General features: G+C 43.5%; 1 pseudogene; it reads left to right on the top strand.

The window, feature by feature from the left end:
- Positions 1-3354: 3354 nt before the first annotated feature.
- Positions 3355-6436, top strand: LOC137206477 (large ribosomal subunit protein uL30 pseudogene; annotated as a pseudogene).
- Positions 6437-16832: the final 10396 nt, after the last annotated feature.

Here is a 16832-nt window from a genome sequence, read left to right as displayed (position 1 = left end):
GAAAAAAAAAAAAAAGGTTTGGTCTAAGAAATTAAGAAAGATTTTCACTTTTGCTGGAGAGTACCGTTTAATTCTGCAACTCACTTTTTAAAAATCCATTGAAGTAGTATTCTAGCACACTTGCTACATTTTCAACATTCCTAAAACTGCCCACAGTACTTCGAAAAAAAAAAAAACCCTCTAATCACATTTCACATTGACTTTCATTTTGTCACTTTGAATCGGGGCAAACAGTCTCAAGATCTTTTCTGTTTTCTTGTTTTTGAAAATAGCGATTCCAAAGGAGGGGCAGGGACCTTTTTCCCCATATAGGATTTTATTTTTTAAACTCAGATCCACTGTTCTGATATGCTAAGACATCGGAGTCTTTTCGTGCCTATACTTTCCCTTAATTCCATCATTGACATATTTTGATGTCTGTAAACCCAACAGAAGGAAGGGTCCCAAGTAACCAGACTTAAGTCAGTATAAAAAAGGAGTTGAGGGGTCTTGGGGACACGGACTCCTCTTCAGAATCCCCTGAAGAGAGATTGACCATTGACAATTTAAATCTTCAATGCTTTATCTCTTTGTTTGAGTCTCAGAATGCCATTGATACCTTCTTTGTATTTATAATTGTTTTAATTAGCCACCCAGCAGGGGCCCCTCTCCCAGCTGGATTATGGGCGGCACAGCAGGACCTTACAACCCAGTTAAAACAAAGCCCAGACTTTATGGCTCGCTTAATTTCTTTTATCTGTATCAAAAATTTTTGTTCTTTTTTCTCTTGCTCTCCCTCATTTTCACTCTTTTTTCCCCTCCCCCTCGTGTTTGTGGGGTCAGGAGCAAAAAGCTTAGACTCCCAAAATGGCTTTGCTTTTGAAGAATCAAAGAATTATGGAAAAACCTCTACAGTGAATATTTATCAGCAGCTCACATCTCAAGGAGGAAAATAGCGCAGACGTGTTTGTCCCCTGCTCTTCGTAACATGCCGTAAACCTCTACCGTGATTGTATCTTGAGCATTACGCTGAAATTGATGTCGGTTGCTAAACTTTAGTGGGCGGAGGGGAGGGGAACGTTAGCAAGAAGGCTCCTCTGTTGTCCCTGGTGTTGTTTGTTCTATTTGACCACATCCTTCTTTTGTGGATGGAAATCTGGAGGATCAATTATGATGCAGATCTGACACCATTTCCATTTGTGGGAGCGGCGTGGCCAGGGATGTTTGGACTTTTGGAAATTCTTACATTGTTAAGGTTGTTTTTCCTCCACTTTGAACTGGATGCTGCTACTTTGGTGTGATCACAAACACACTGCCTGACCCAGAGCATTTCATCAGAAGAAACAGAAACCTAGGGCTTGTTTGTGGCTTTATAGAAATTGCCAGGGCCTCTCTTTATTTGTGAATCTATAGAACTGCCAGTCCAGAAATTAAAACAGGACTGATCCCTGTGGAAACACGCATCACTGCTAAAAGTAATCTTCCTTCACTATGCTGCAAATAATCTAGTTTAATTTTTTTCTAATAATACCCGAAGTAACTTATTTGCATTTTAAAAGAAGTGATAGCTCCAGTTATCAGATATGGAAAAGGCTTTGAACTGGCTTCTGTATTTCTGTACAAAGGTCTTAAATGTTGTTGAGCCCTACCTTTATTTCTAGAACTTTCCAGCAACCAGACAGGGTTGGGAGTGGAGGGGTGTCGTTTTCAGTTTATGTACAATTACCCAGTATTGGGGTGTCTTGAAAACCAAGGATGGTTATAATTAAAATTTTATCGTGTTACCTGGATTTATTTTTGGCTTTGTAGCCAATCAGAGACCCAGACATTCCGTTGGCTTTGTAAAACAGCAAATATCACAAAGACCATGAATAAATACCCATAGCAATTTGTTGGGTGCATTGTAAGGCTTTGAAATTCAATGACAGGATTGAGAAGAGGCAGGAAACCCTGTGTGAGCTAGAGGCCTAGGGGTTGGGAGACTCCTGCATGAGCCTAGTGTCCTTGAGGGGCACTAAATTACTAAAGGATCAAAGAACGATGCCCAACATTGTCACGTGCGACATATGTATATGTTTATGTTCATGAAGATAGTATAGTTTGATGGTTGCACAACATCACGAGTGAGCTCTGCCTCTTAATTATACACTTTAGAATTGCATGTCAATAAAAAATAAAATGAGACAATCTCACCAAAAAAAAAAAACAGGATAATTAAGATTTGGAAAGCACTTTACAATTTACAGATTTTTTTTCTTCTGTTTTTTAATGTGCACTGTCTGGCTTAATCCTCATAGGATAGGACCCCTTTGGGATCCATGTTTTGAATATTCATCTCATTTCGTATCCAGGCGAGGGGACTCGACTCACCTAGAGTCACCCTCTAGTGACAGCACAGAATGAGAGACTTAGAAGTCCTGCTTTTCTCGAGTGCGCTTGCTCCGTCAAAATGACAAACAACAGCCTAGTTTTCTACGTGTCGATTTACAGGTTTTGTGGATGCTTGTTTGCTTGCTCAGATGGTATTAGAGTGGGAAATGTGGCGCTTAGAAGCCAAGCAGATCTGTGCTGGGAGCTGCTAAGTACTTGCTCTGAGCCCCTCCCCCCCACCGGCACCGCCCCCCCCCCCCCCCTTCCCGTGCTCATCTCCACCTGGGGCTGGATCTCATGCAGCCTCCCAGGGCTGCTGTGTGATTTCCAGAGCCAGCCCAAATGCAGTACATTGTAAACATGCTTTATAGTGTATCTGTCATGCAGCCAGACCTCAGTAATGGAGCATTTTCACTTCTATGATGATGGTTGTAATCGCTGTCATTTTTATTCCTATAAACGTGACGACATTGACCCACAATCAAAGGCAGAGAATTCTTTTCAATGTAGAATATGGTTCAGAGCGTCAGCAGTTTTAATCTGTGTGCAGATTAAAGATAAACAGGAATATTTTTAAAATCACTTATTTGGGAGATTTTTATTCCCCTCACAGATGTTACTGTGAATATCTGTATGTCTGTGTAAGTATATGCATATCCGTACAAGAAATTCCCATCACTGTAAAATATATGTTAGCCTAGGCGTGGAAGGAAAAACGCTGGAGAAACCCATGGTCTCTGCAGTGGGTGGGCTCATAGTCTTTCCTTTCCATGGAATATGTTTGGTAACGCTTGATTTTTTGTTTGTTTGCCTTCTTCATCCTATATCACCAGTCCGGGAAGCATGCCAGGCACAAAGTAGGCCCTCCGTACATTTTCTGTGGAATGAATATATATAGCGAATATGTAGCCAGGAAAGCAATGAAGGGAATTACACAAAATAAGTTTTACGAAATCCCCGCTTTTATCGCAGTAAGGAAAATACCCTATGATAATATACTGGTCAAATTTCCAACAAAAGATGTATTTCCAACTTTATTTTTCACTCTCTTTTTTCTTAAGCCCGAACTGAAACAACAAAAGGCATGTTTTTTTCAGAATCTATTAGAGGCACTGAGCTCCTGGTGGAACAAGCTGGATGGCTCTTGTCCTGGCTAAATTCTATTAGCGGAGGGCCACGCCGGTGGCTTTGCGTTGCCTTGCGAGCTTCAGACGGTTTCGACCGCATCTCCTGAAGTCCCTCTTCATGACATCATTCACATCTGTGGCGACTTAAGCCTCCTGTTTCTTTGAAAAAGGAATTTGAGAATATGAAGGGTTTATACTCTCTAAACTAATTAGCAGTGACCAGTAACTTGAGGAGGCCAACGTGCCCTCTAGGACACTCAGTTTACCTGGGGGTCTCGCCAGGTCCATCCAGCCATTTCTAGATACGTTACCAACGCCAGTGAGGGAGGAAAGGAGGCGTGCACGTTTTTAAAATAGAGAACTAATTAAGTGTAGTTCTTCCAAGATTTCTTTTTGTGTGATGTGACCTGGCAACCAAATGTAGCATCCGGTGTTTGAGAAATGGATTTTCAAGGAAAAGGTGGTGCTCTACGGAAAAAAGTTTAATTATATAAAGCAATTAGTGAGATGGATACATTAAAAGAGAAGACAATAAGTGGGTTTTCTTGCATAATTGTAACATACAAAATATGTATTTATAACATACATAAATAATATAGTGTGCTCCATCCTGATATGGAACAAACTTGAAGATATAGTAAATAAGGAAGTCCAGGTATAAAATGGTGTACATAAGAACTGAAATTCGAATGGCTAGGGTGGCAAGAAAAGCCAGCAACTTCTACGTACCCACTGAACCCAAATTGGCATTTGTCATCAGGATCAGAGGTATCAGTGGTGTGAGCCCAGAGGTTCGACAGGTGTACAGCTTCTTCGCCTCCATCAGATCTTCAATGGCACCTTTGTGAAGCTCAACAAGGTTTCAGTGAACATGCTGAGAATTGTGGAACGGTACATTGCGTGGGAGTACCCCAACCTGACGTCAGTAAATGAACTGATCTACAAGCGTGATTATGGCAAAATCACCAAGAAGCGAATTGCTCTAACAAATAATGAATGCGTTGATTGCTCTACCTCTTGGCAAATACAGTATTATCTGCATGGAGGATCTGATTCATGAGATCTATACTGTTGGAAAACGTTTCAAAGAAGCAGACAACTTCCTGTGGCCCTTCAAATTGTCTTCTCCACGAGGTGGAATGAAGGAAAAGACCACCCATTTTGTAGAAGGTGGAAATGCTGGCAACAGGGAAGACCAGATCAACAGGCTTATTAGAAGGATGAACTAAGGTATCTACCATGATTCTTTTTGTAATCTGGTCAGTTAATAAACAGTGACTGCTTTCAAATTGAAATTAAATAAATAAATAAAATGGTGTACTTAGTATAACAAAAGCATATAGGTTTAGCAGCATCCCTGGACCACTAAATGCCAGAGGTACCCACCACCCCCCCAGCTGTGATAACCAAAAATATCTCCAGACAGTGTGAGATATCCCCTGCTTAAGATCATCCCTGCTTAAGAACCACTGGGCTAGGGCATTCCGTGGCAGTCCAGTGGTTAGGACTCCATGCTTTTACTGCCGAGGGCGCGGGTTCAATCCCTGGTCGGGGAACTGAGACCTTGCAAGCTGCATGGTGAGGCCAGAAAAAAAAGAACTACTGTGTTAGACTGTGCAAGTCATCTGGTGACTGTTTTCCAGTTTTTCATCTCACCAACTTTTGGGGAGATGCTTGCATTTCCTATAGTAACAATTAATGCACTGGGTAAACAACATGAATGGAAAACTTACAGATTTGTAGCAATGTTAATCCTGAAGTTCTGTCCTTTTTATAATCAATACTCTTGTTTTTTATGAATTCTCAACCATGGAAAAATTCTTAAAGACCTTCACCTCCCTCAGCTGGACTCTCCTTCCTCCTCCTAAAATATCCTCTTCTGCTTCTCCAGCCCTAACTCCAGGAAGTTAAAACACAACCATTTACCTGTTACAAATGACTAGCTAAAGTAATCCCCAGTCTTTATGGCCCCCAACTTTACTTCCGAAGAGTGTTTTTACCCAGCCCTAGAAAGTATTACTTTCTGCTTGAGTGTAATTAAAATCCCAGTCATCTATTCAAGAATGCCATTGCCAGTAAGATATTAAGTGTGTCTTGGAGCTGGAAAGTATTCTTCCTAACAGGACTTAATGGAGCGTCAGATCCAAGAGACATTCATAATCATTGTCCCGTCCGGAAACATGACACTGGGGAGATGGATCATTCACTTTCACTGTTTTAAGATTTAATGGAGGGTAAAGTTTTTTGTGTTTTTTTTTTTTGCGGTACGCGGGCCTCTCACTGTTGTGGCCTCTCCAGTTGCGGAGCACAGGCTCCGGACGCGCAGGCTCAGCGGCCATGGCTCACGGGCGCAGCCGCTCCGCGGCATGTGGGAACTTCCCAGACCGGGGCACGAACCCGTGTCCCCTGCATCGGCAGGCGGACTCTAAACCACTGCGCCACCAGGGAAGCCCCGGAGGGTAAAGTTTTTAATCTACTTGTTGGGAGCTTAATATTTCTAAGAAATAAAAGACGTCTTACAGTCTCAAGAGCCAGGCGGAAGTCTCTATTTTTTCATTGAGTTTAAAGACATTTTCTGGGTTTTCTTATGGGAATTTATTCGTCATTACATTAATTCTAAACAACGTTCCTTTTTCCCACTGTTCATTACCAAATAGGCAGCACAAAAATGTTATTTTTCTTAAAAAGGCACAAAGGAACAAAACAAATCATTGTGACTGCCAACACCCAGGGAAGGCCACAGAGACACTGGGATGTGTCTGTCTTTTGCACACCTTCATGATGGTGAAACTCAGAGCAGAGCTCAGCATCGATTCTGGAATATCGGGGCCAACACCAGATCCGTGGAAGGCATTATATTCCTTAAGTGGATTCTGTTAGGAAGGCCTAATTCCCTAACCTGACTTAAAGTCTGAGCCAGATTCCAAGCCAACGTTTCAATGTTGTTGGGTCAGGATACCTTAGATAATCCTGTGTTGTTTTGGTGTCTGCGATTTCTGCTTGTCGGTTTCTGTCATTTGCATGTATGTGATTTATTTATTTAAAAGAGGTAGTCCATTCGCGGGATTGAATATTCAAAAGGTACAAAGGGCTGTGCAATAAAAACACTTGCTTCTCTTTTTCTGCAAGCACCGATTCCCATCCCATCTCGGGCACCACTGCGAGTTTCTTGTTTATCTTCCTGGGGATTTGTATACATTCACAGGCAAAGGTTTTCACACTGTCTTTTTTATTGGTTGCTACAAATGAAGCATGTTAGACACACTGATCTTTATCTGCTTTTTCCACTTATATATGCATCTTGGACATCGACCCGTATCAGCAGTATTAGAGAAAGCTACCTACCACATTTTTAAAAATAGCTGCGTAGTATTTCAGTATACAGCTGTACTTAATGTTTTTAACCATTGACCAACTTACTGCCATTTACATGGTTCTACTCTTTTCTATAACAGCAATGCCACAGTGATTATTTGTAAATACAAAAGCATAATGTAGCAACTGCCTGAATACCACCCGCACCATCTGAATTAAGAAAGACTCCTCTGCACTGCACCCCAGATTAAAAAGCTGCTCTAGAATTTTTTATTATTATTATTTTAAACTAACTTTTGTGGAAAGCTTTGTATTTACTAAGATAAGTCATTGTTATAGACTGAATGTTTGTGTCCCCCCAAAATTCATATGTTGAAATCCTAACCCCCGATGTGATAGTATGAGGAGGCAGGGCAGGGAATTCCCTGGCCATCCGGTGGTTAGGACTCTCACTGCCAAGGGTGCGGGTGCAATCCCTGGTAAGAAGAGACACCAGAGAGCTTGCTTCCTCTCGCTGTGGTCCAAAGAGAGAATATGAGGATACAGTGAGAAGACAGACAGCCATCTGCAAACCAGGAAGTGGGCCCTCACCAGACACCACATCAGCCAGCACCTGGATCTCGGATATCCAGCCTCTAGAACTGTGAGAAATGTTTATTTTTTAAGCCACTCAGTGTATGGTATTTTTGTTGTAGTAGCCTGCATTGACTAAGACTTTCAAATACTTGTTTAGCTCTAGAGACCCTTGAATTGAACGAAAAAACTCTTATTGCAAGCTACATCAGTCAAGTCTCCTTCAACTGTGAGAGAAAGAAACCTAGCTCACATAGGCTTAAAATAGGAAATATACTGGATTACGTAACTGAAAAGGCAATTGCCGTCTGGTCTCGCTTCAGGCATGGCTGCATCCAGGTGCTCAGGTACTGTCCCACAGGCCCTGCCTTCCTCTTAGGCAGGCTGTATGTGCGGGATCCTAAGGAGCTCCAGGCTTACATCCTCCCAGCTTCCAGTCCAACACCAAGAGGGTATATCCTCAGGGTTAGATCAGGAGTTCTAAATAAGAATTCCATTTTGCTTTTTCTGAATGGCCTGGGATGGGTCATGGGCCCACCTTTGATACCGTCAGTGTGGCCAGGGACATTCAGTACTGGAAGAGAGCCTCTCTGTTTACGCTACTTGTTCCTGTCTTTGTGTGGGACTGAGTGAGGATGTGATGGCTATAGCAGCTTCTGGCAACCACGTGGCAACAAGTCCGAAGATGGAAAACCAGTGCCAGAGGAGAGACAGCAAAAGGATGGAGAGACCCTGAATCCTGGTGGCTTTGCTGAGCCACCAAACCCACCCGGAACCACCTACCTCCAAGACGTCTTGTTATGTGAGATCATTAAACATCCTTAGTATTTAAGCCATGGTTACTTGCAGCTGAAAAGACCCCTGTGAGGTAGGCTTTCTCCTCTTCATTTCACAGTTGAGGAAACTGATGCTCAGAGAGATTAGGGTTCTGGCTGAGAACAAAATTTAAGAAAATAAATGAAAGAAAATGGTCCTGTTGGTTTCCACATTGCCTCCCTCACCCCAGCCCTACCTGTTCCTCTCAGTCTTCCCCATCTCATGTTAGGGTATCGCCAATCGAGGCTAAAACCAAGCTGCTAGAAGTGATTCTTCTCCTCACGCAGTCCACCTGGTTCAACATCACAGCCATCATCCTGGACTCTGAACCCATCTGCCTCTCTCCACCTCTACCACCACAGCTGAATCCAAGCCCCGGTCCCCGTCATCTCCCACCTGGCAGCCAGCAGGCAGTCCTCACTGGTCTCTGCTTCTATTTCTGACTCAAACATTGTGTTCTCTACCCAACAGCCAGAGCGAGCTTTTAAAATGAAATCAGAGGATCTCCATCACAGCAGAATTACAAACAAACAAACAAATAAAACCCTAACCATGGGACTTCCCTGGTGGCGCAGTGGTTGCGAATCCGCCTGCCAGTTCAGGGGACGCAGGTTTGAGCCCCGGTCCGGGAAGATCCCACATGCCGCGGAGCAATTAAGCCCGTGCGCCACAACTACTGAACCTGTGCTTTAGAGCCCGCGAGACGCAACTACTGAAGCCCGCGTGCCTAGAGCCTGTACTCTGCAACAAGAGAAGCCACTGCAATGAGAAGCCCACGCACCGCAACGAAGAGTAGACGCCCCTCACCGCAACTAGAGAAAGCCCGCGCGCAGCAACAAAGACCCAACGCAGCCATGAATAAATAAATTTAAAACCTAACCACGTCCCTTGAATAAAGTCCAATGACCTGGGCCCAGCTCACCTCCCCAAATCCATTTTCTGACACCCTCCCCCAGCCCAGCCTTCACCCCAGTGTCCTTTTAATCCTGGAGATCTCTGAAAGGGACACTGGAGCAGCTTGGGTCCTACATCCGCTAGCTGAAGAATGAGGGCGTGATTCCATCACTTTGTGGAGTCCGTTGCCCATAAGCAACTCTACTAGCCTCTGGGAAGACAAACTCATCTTTCAGCCAAAAAATTATTTGGTCCAAGTCTGCAATTCTCAACTGGGGGCAGTTTTGCCCTCCAAGGGGCATTTGGCAATGTCTGGAGACATTTTTGATTGTCACACTTGGGACGTGCTAACAGCATCTAGTGGGGAGAAGTCAGGGATGCCCATGCTCAACATCCCACAGTGCTCAGGACGGCTCCTACCCCAGAGAACAATCCAGCCCCAAATGCCAACAGTGCCAAGATCGAGAGACCCTGCCCTAGGAAACGGTGGCCCCTTTTGGATGGGGACCTCCTCCCTTCTTGTACTGACCTCCTGACTACAGTCTTTTCGACCATGTGCCCTTTACCCATCGTGGGCTCCGCCTTCAGGTTCTCCCTCTGCAGACCCAGTGTCCACTGCTTGGGGTTCACGGCCCAGGGTCCCAGGGAGGATGGGTGTGGCACACATATTCTAAGAGGAGGCTGTGCTGTGGGATCAGTGTGAACCCCTCCCCACTGTGAAATGTGCTTGCTGTCACCTGCTCAGAATGCCCCACACCTTAGCAGGTCTTTGCACCCCCATTTCCTCCGTTCTCCTCCCTAAGCTCCTCCCCACAACCCAATCCTTGGGCCACTACCCAGCCCTGGTCTACAGAAGGAGCCCCCTAAGGAGGCAAAGCGGTGACATTTAAGCTACTCCAAGGACACTAGGCAGGAAGCAAGGGTGCACTGGAAATTGGTGGGGTGTTTGTGGCTGTTAGGCTAACTAGGGACTGTCCCCTGGCATTTAGTGAACGGGGCCAGGGATGACAGATGTCCTCAGTATGTGGGATAGCCCCACACCACAAAGAGATACTACCCTCTCCAACTTTCTGTGTGTTGTGGAGCATTAATGTAGGACCTGTAAGAACATCTGTAAGATATTCACCTGTAAGAACATCACTCTTGCTTATTTTGTCCTCTGTGCTTATCTGTAATTGGCCTTGGCCTGTTATCATGATGTTAATTAAGGTCAACTTCCATTTTCTCTTATCTGATACAAATAAGCCTGACCTATTCATTCTTGTTGTAATTATGTCCATGCATGCCCTTTGCTCTTTCTTTTCCTATTCTGATTGGCTCCTAAATCCAAACTTGGCCATTATTGGTTGGAATAATTGTCAGACTTCTTTCAAATGTCTCCTAGCCTAGTATCCCAAGCACTTCCGTGTGGAAATAAATATTAACATTTTTGTCTAGAAAACAAAAAGTTACCTCTACTGGGAAGCCTTCACTGCCCCCCCCCCCCCCGCCCCTCCTCAACCCTCTCTCTGTGCTGAGAATGTCTCTTTCCTGGAACTCACTGCCACAGTAGTTAAATTGTTTTATCTGTACCTTTGTTTAACATCTGACTGCCTCCTACCCTGCAAGCTTCCTGAGAGCAAGAACCCTGTCTTTCTTATTCTCCACTGTACTGCATTGCTTGGCATGTGTTCTAGAACACAGGAGATGACCTGTATATATTTGTTAGATAAAAGAGAAGGGACAGAGGAAGGGAGGGAGGGAGAGAGGAAAAAATTGTATCCAGAGCTTTGTTTTTTGAAAAGATATTAAATAATGCATTGAGGCTCCTTTTGGAGTTTGGAGGGACACCTGGTAGGTTCACTATAAAGCACTATGTCTCATATTTTTCTAGCTTATATGTTTATTATTTATTCCCTTGAGGGGAATTTTTGAAAAGCGGTTCCTGCTTTAAGAGACCAAGCAGAATCGACGAAAGTGAGTGGCCACTTTCTGTACGAGCAAAGTTTGGAGTCATTCTTTTGACAGGTGGCATCACAGTTCCTACTCTGGGCCCAGCAAGTCCCTGGTCCTGCCCTCAAGCAGCTCACATTGCTGGAGGGCGACTCAGACTCAGAGACAGGTCGTTACAGAGATGTCGGGGCGGGGGAGGGGGGCACGGGGGGCAGAGTGCCCAGGAGCGCTAGACAACATGGTGAGGGCTGGTGTGTTATCCAAACATGTCAGTTTCTGGTGACAAATGGAACCACCAGGGGGGTGACAGCCTCCTCCAAAGCAAGCATGGCATGTGATGACTGGGAGTTGGATGCAGTGTGTTAAAGCCGTGGCCGTAAATCGGATGATGTTCAAATGTGCCATCATTGGGTCAGGTCAGTCTCCAAATCTGTCAAACCACTTCCTCTTGGCCCCGGGTCAGCCTTTGTAGAAAGAATTGTTTTCCTGAACTGCCCTCATACTTCATTTCCTTACTGTCTGTGATCCCTTAAGTTTGGATGAGTCTAGATGGTTTTATTAAAGCTTTTTCTTGAAATTACAAAAGTAGTAAGGGAACATTGAAAAAAACTTATAAAATATACACAAGAAAACATTGTGTTCAGTTTTTAAGATAAAGATTTCAGTGTCATCTCTTTGCATAGATACTTTTTAAACAAAATGGGATTTTTCTGTATATACTTTTTTTTTTTTTTGGAAATAATTGTAAACTCCCAGGACATTGCAAAGAGCATAGAGAGGCCCCATGTTCCTTTCACCCAGCTTCCCCCAGTGGTCACGGCGCACATGACCATAGTACAATGTCTGTACATACTGTTGTGTAGCTTTTTAAGAAAATTACTCCTCTAATGCGAACATCTTTCTGTGTGTTACTCTCTGTTCTCCCAGGTGCCATGCTTGGCCCCTGCGGTCTAGTTTTCACGCTGCAGCCAGAGGGATTCAGTTAAAATCTTAGGGGGATGGCAACCCTCCTTTACTCAAAATTCCCAAGGGGATCTCACCCCACTCAGAGTCTTCACAGTGAACTAGGAGGCCCCCAACCCTCTTAACGTCTGGTCACTTTTACCACTCTTCCCCCTGACTCATTCTGCATCGGCCATGCTGGCCTCTTTGCATTGTCCAACATCTCAGATGTGCTCCTGCCCCAGGGCCTTTGCACTGGCTGTTCCCTCTGCCTGTGTGCTTTTCCTCAGGCATATAATTGATTGTTATATCTATTATTCATTGTATGAGCAGCTGCCCCCCAGTTAGGATATGAGTTTCATGAAGGAGGTATCCCAAGTACCTAGAGCACACTGCTATATACCTAATAAGAGGTCAGTGAAATAGTCACTGACGTACAAATTAAGAGTGATTAAGAGCTTGGATTCTGTGTTTGAATCCCAGCTCTGCCACGTAGCTGCATGACCTGGAGCAAGTTACTTTTCTGTGCCTCAGTTTCCTCATTTGTAAAATCGGGGAACAATAATTTTCTATCTCACAGGATTTAGTTACTTTAGCTGAAGATTACCTTAGTTAATGCATGTAAAGAGCTGCTGCAATGTCTGGCATAAAGTAAATGGGAAGCAAATGCTAACCACGGTCTTGTTTTATAGCATTGCTGTTAATTATGTGCCATGATTGATTTTAGCAATAGCTGGATATTTAGTTGCTTTCCATTTTTCATGGGCTTTTAGAAAAGTACAGTGAGCTTCCTTATAGCTAGAACTTTGCACATGCTCCTAATTATTTCTTTAAGAAAAAATATTCATGATAGCTTTCTTTTTCCACATAACTGCTCTCCCCAACCAGAGTTATTGCCGGATAACTCCCCAACCAGGGTTATTGCTGGATAACAATTCCTTTTGATTGTTTTTCTATCACCAGTGTCTTATATCTCATAGGTTGCACAAATAGCCCTCAAGCAATCGTTGTTGAATAAATGAATATTTAAGTGAATGAAAAATACACTTTTCCTAATGCAAGCTGACACACTAGTAAACTGCACATATGTGTTTCAGAAATGGCACATGGTAGGTACCTGTGGCAGAGGCTGCCCTTGTCCTCAGGTAGTCATTCTTCTCTTCTATAAAAGCAGAAACGCTGATTGATGGTAGGACACATTGGTGTCCAGAATAAAGACTCATTTCCCAGCCTCCCTTGCAGCTAGATGTGGTCATGTGACTATGCTCTGGCCAATGAGATGTGAGAACTTCCCAGTAATGGCCTTAGGGAAGGAATGTGGTCTCTCTCCTTCCTCTTTTCTATTAGGTAAATGTTGATATGGTTCCTGGAGCTCTTGCTTCCTTATTGGACAATGGGAATCACAATTTGAGAATAGTAGGACAGCTAGATGGAATGAGCTTCAGTTCCTGACAATCATGAAACCGCCATACTGGCACTCTGCTGCCTGTAGGTACTTGAGAGAAGTAAACGTGTCTCCTTGTTTAAACTACTGTTACTTTGGGTTTTCTATCCTGCACAGCCAGACCTAATCCTAACTCATTCAGGGCTCAATCAATATTTCTTGACTAAATGAATAGAAAGTTTGTACCTACATTCCTGGGTTTGCATTTGGCAAAGCACTTTCTCAAGCTTTGTTTAATTTGGTAAAAGTGCTAAATTAAGTTTCCAACCTTGTACCTTCCAAAATCTACTGCTAGTCTCTGGTATTTCTATAATGTGATGTATCATGTAGGATGCATCTGTATACAAAGGTCATTCAGTTTGGTTTAGACAAAGACATTTAATTATCTCAGAAAACAAAAGTCTTGTATCTCCATTTGACATAATGATTCAATGATGTCATCCAGGACACAGGCTTTTCCTACAGTCTGTTTCCCCTTTCTCAGCATTTTACTGACGTCTTACCTCATGGTCCCAAGATGGCTGCCACCACAACCAATATCATGTTCTCACACAGCAAAGGGAAATGGGAGTGGGCACAACAGTGCCTTTTCCTCCTGTGGCTTCCTCTTTTTGTCAGGGAGGGAAATCTTTTCCAGAGGCCCCCCAGCTGGTGTCCATCTCTTTGGCCAGACTGGGTCACGTGACCTCCTCCACAGTAATCACTGGAAAGGCGACAGAATTGCTCTGATTGATACAGACCAGACCTCAGAGTGTAGTCCACAGAATCCTGCGGTCTCTGAGACCCTCTGAGTCAGGGGAGCTGTGAAGTCAAAATGATTTTCATAATGACACTAAAACGATACTTGCCTGTTTTCATTGTGTGGACATTGGCACAAATGGTGCAAAAGCAGATATGAGAATCCTGCTGTCTTCTATTAAAGCCAGTCATTGAAGAGATTTGCATAAAATGTAAAAGACTGAGTGCCACTCTTCTCAGTAATTTTTTTTGATTTTGAAAAATATTCATATTTCATGAATTTTTTTGTTACCATGTAATGGGATTATTATTGTTTTAAATGAATTACAGTTGTCCCTTGATATCCTCTGGGAATTGGTTCCAGGGCCCCCGCAGACACCAAAATCTGTGGATGCTCAAGTCCCTTGTATATTGTAAAATGGTGTCGTAGGGTCAGCCCTCAATATCTGCAGATGCAGGACTCACCCAGGCAGGGGGCCGATTGTAATAAACAAATATTTTAAATTCTCTCAGTTTCCATTTCTAAGTTGGTATCTTGAGATAAATCAATTTGAGAATCGCTAATTTAGATGAATCCAGGAGGTACACACCATTTGGTCTGCACAAAATCAAGGTCTCGTTATAAGGAATGAGAAGAAAATGGTTGTCCAGGAGACAAGCAAGAATGTCTGCCACACTTTCCAAGAACTCAGATTATATATACAGCCTGTGTATTGTTAAGTACTTGTATCTATTTTTTTTTTGGTCATTTGAGTATATGGTTTATGTTAAATTTATACTTCATGGCACTGAGTTTCAGATTTAAGAGTTTAGACCCAATGGTTCCAGCACTAATTAGTTATATAACCTTCAACGGTGACTGCGCCTCTAGGAGCCTCAATATCCTAATCTGTAAAATGGGATAATGGACCACTCTTATCATTTTTGCAAATTCACTCTTCTGGTGGGTTAAAGAGATAAAGTACAATTAGTACTAGCACCTAGTACCATTCCTGACACATAGTTAGTAGTTGCCATTAATTCTCTCTCGCCTTTTTTTTTTTAACTTTTATTCATGTTCTAAGTCACAATCATTCTCATTTTGGTTCCTTGAGAAACTGCGGCCTACCAAGGTGATGTTTTAATATGACATGTGGTGAAATAGCCAGAATGACATGTGTGGCCCTCACTGTCAGCGGAACATAAGATTGCATGTGACCAGGCAGTGGTGAAATGGTTCTTCCCTTCTCCAGCTCCTGATCTATTCTCTCTCTCTCTCTGTCTCTCTGTCTCTCATACACACACAGCTACCTAAATATATACGTATGCATCTGTATTTATTTATTTCATGCCTGACTTTATATCCTATCATGAGAAATAGAACCATAAATAAATCCAGTAAGCAATTTCCCACCATCTTTGATGGGCTTATTACATTGTCCCCACCAGGAGTAAAATTGTTATTTAAAAAAAGGCCTGAGGGGCTGCTTAATGGGCCCGGGAGTTTCCTTTTCATTTAATGAAAATGTTCTGGAGCTAAATCATGTTACTGGTTGCACAATGTTGTGAATGGACTAAATGCCACTGAATGTTACACTTTAAAATAAAGTGGTAGGGCTTCCCTGGTGGCGCAGTGGCTGAGAGTCTGCCTGCCAATGCAGGGGACACGGGTTCATGCCCTGGTCTGGGAGGGTCCCACATGCCGCGGAGCGGCTGGGCCCGTGAGCCATGGCCTCTGAACCTGCGCGTCCGGAGCCTGTGCTCCACAATGGGAGAGGCCACAACAGTGAGAGGCCCGCATACCGCAAAAAACAAACAAAACAAAATAAAGTGGTAAATTTTATGTTATGTGTATTATACCACCAAAAAATACATAAAGCAGTCCAAGAGGCTTTCTGGTCCATTTTAGGGAGACTTGGAGAGGGGGTAGGGTTCCCCAAACTCAAACCTTCCACCACAGTGAATCCTCCCTCTGATGGAGGCTTGGGGCCCTACACACAGACTCGCTTCCTCTTGGACTGACTGGTCCATCTGCCTGTCCCACCTCTTCATTTCCTCCTATCCTGGAAGCTGGAAACATTACAGATACACCCCCAAGAATGTCTTATGTAGAATGATCTGCAAAGCTGTGTCTCTTACCAGAATGGAACTGTTGTTGCTAATGCCTAACGAGCATTACCTTCCGAAGCTGCACCAGACGTGTGTTCACAGGCAATGTCTTCATCCTTCCCCATTTCAAGGGAAGGGGATGGCTTCTTGGCACTTTTTGGAAATCCAAGATGCGTACTCCAACTGTTCAAAGACCTGCCGTTTACTTACTGTACTTGTGTTATCAAAGACCCCATAAAATCAAGTGATTTCCTCTGCTTTTGTCCAGGACTCTGGAGAAAATGACACTTAATCACCTCAAATTCCCTTCTGTCTGTGATCCCCTCTGAGAAATAAAGCCATAAATATGTTTAGTTTTGTTGACATTCACACCGGAAAGAGCAGAGAGTTCCAAGTAGTGCGGTTCCTTTCCTATTTTATTACCAAACAGCAAGAAAAAAACAGCAGAGGGGCTTTCCTGGCAATTCAGGGTACGACAGTATACTTGTTTTTTCTCCCCAAGGCGGGGCGGGGTGGGGGGGAGCATATCTCTTTACACCATTGCCAAAGCCAAAAGGCTTCTGAACGCACTGACGCTGCACACAGCCATTCAATAAAATGCTTAGAGCACCTCT

This window comes from Pseudorca crassidens, chromosome 15, assembly GCF_039906515.1.
Source record: "Pseudorca crassidens isolate mPseCra1 chromosome 15, mPseCra1.hap1, whole genome shotgun sequence".
Lineage (NCBI taxonomy): Eukaryota > Metazoa > Chordata > Mammalia > Artiodactyla > Delphinidae > Pseudorca > Pseudorca crassidens.
This window is presented reverse-complemented; position numbering and strand designations above follow the sequence as displayed.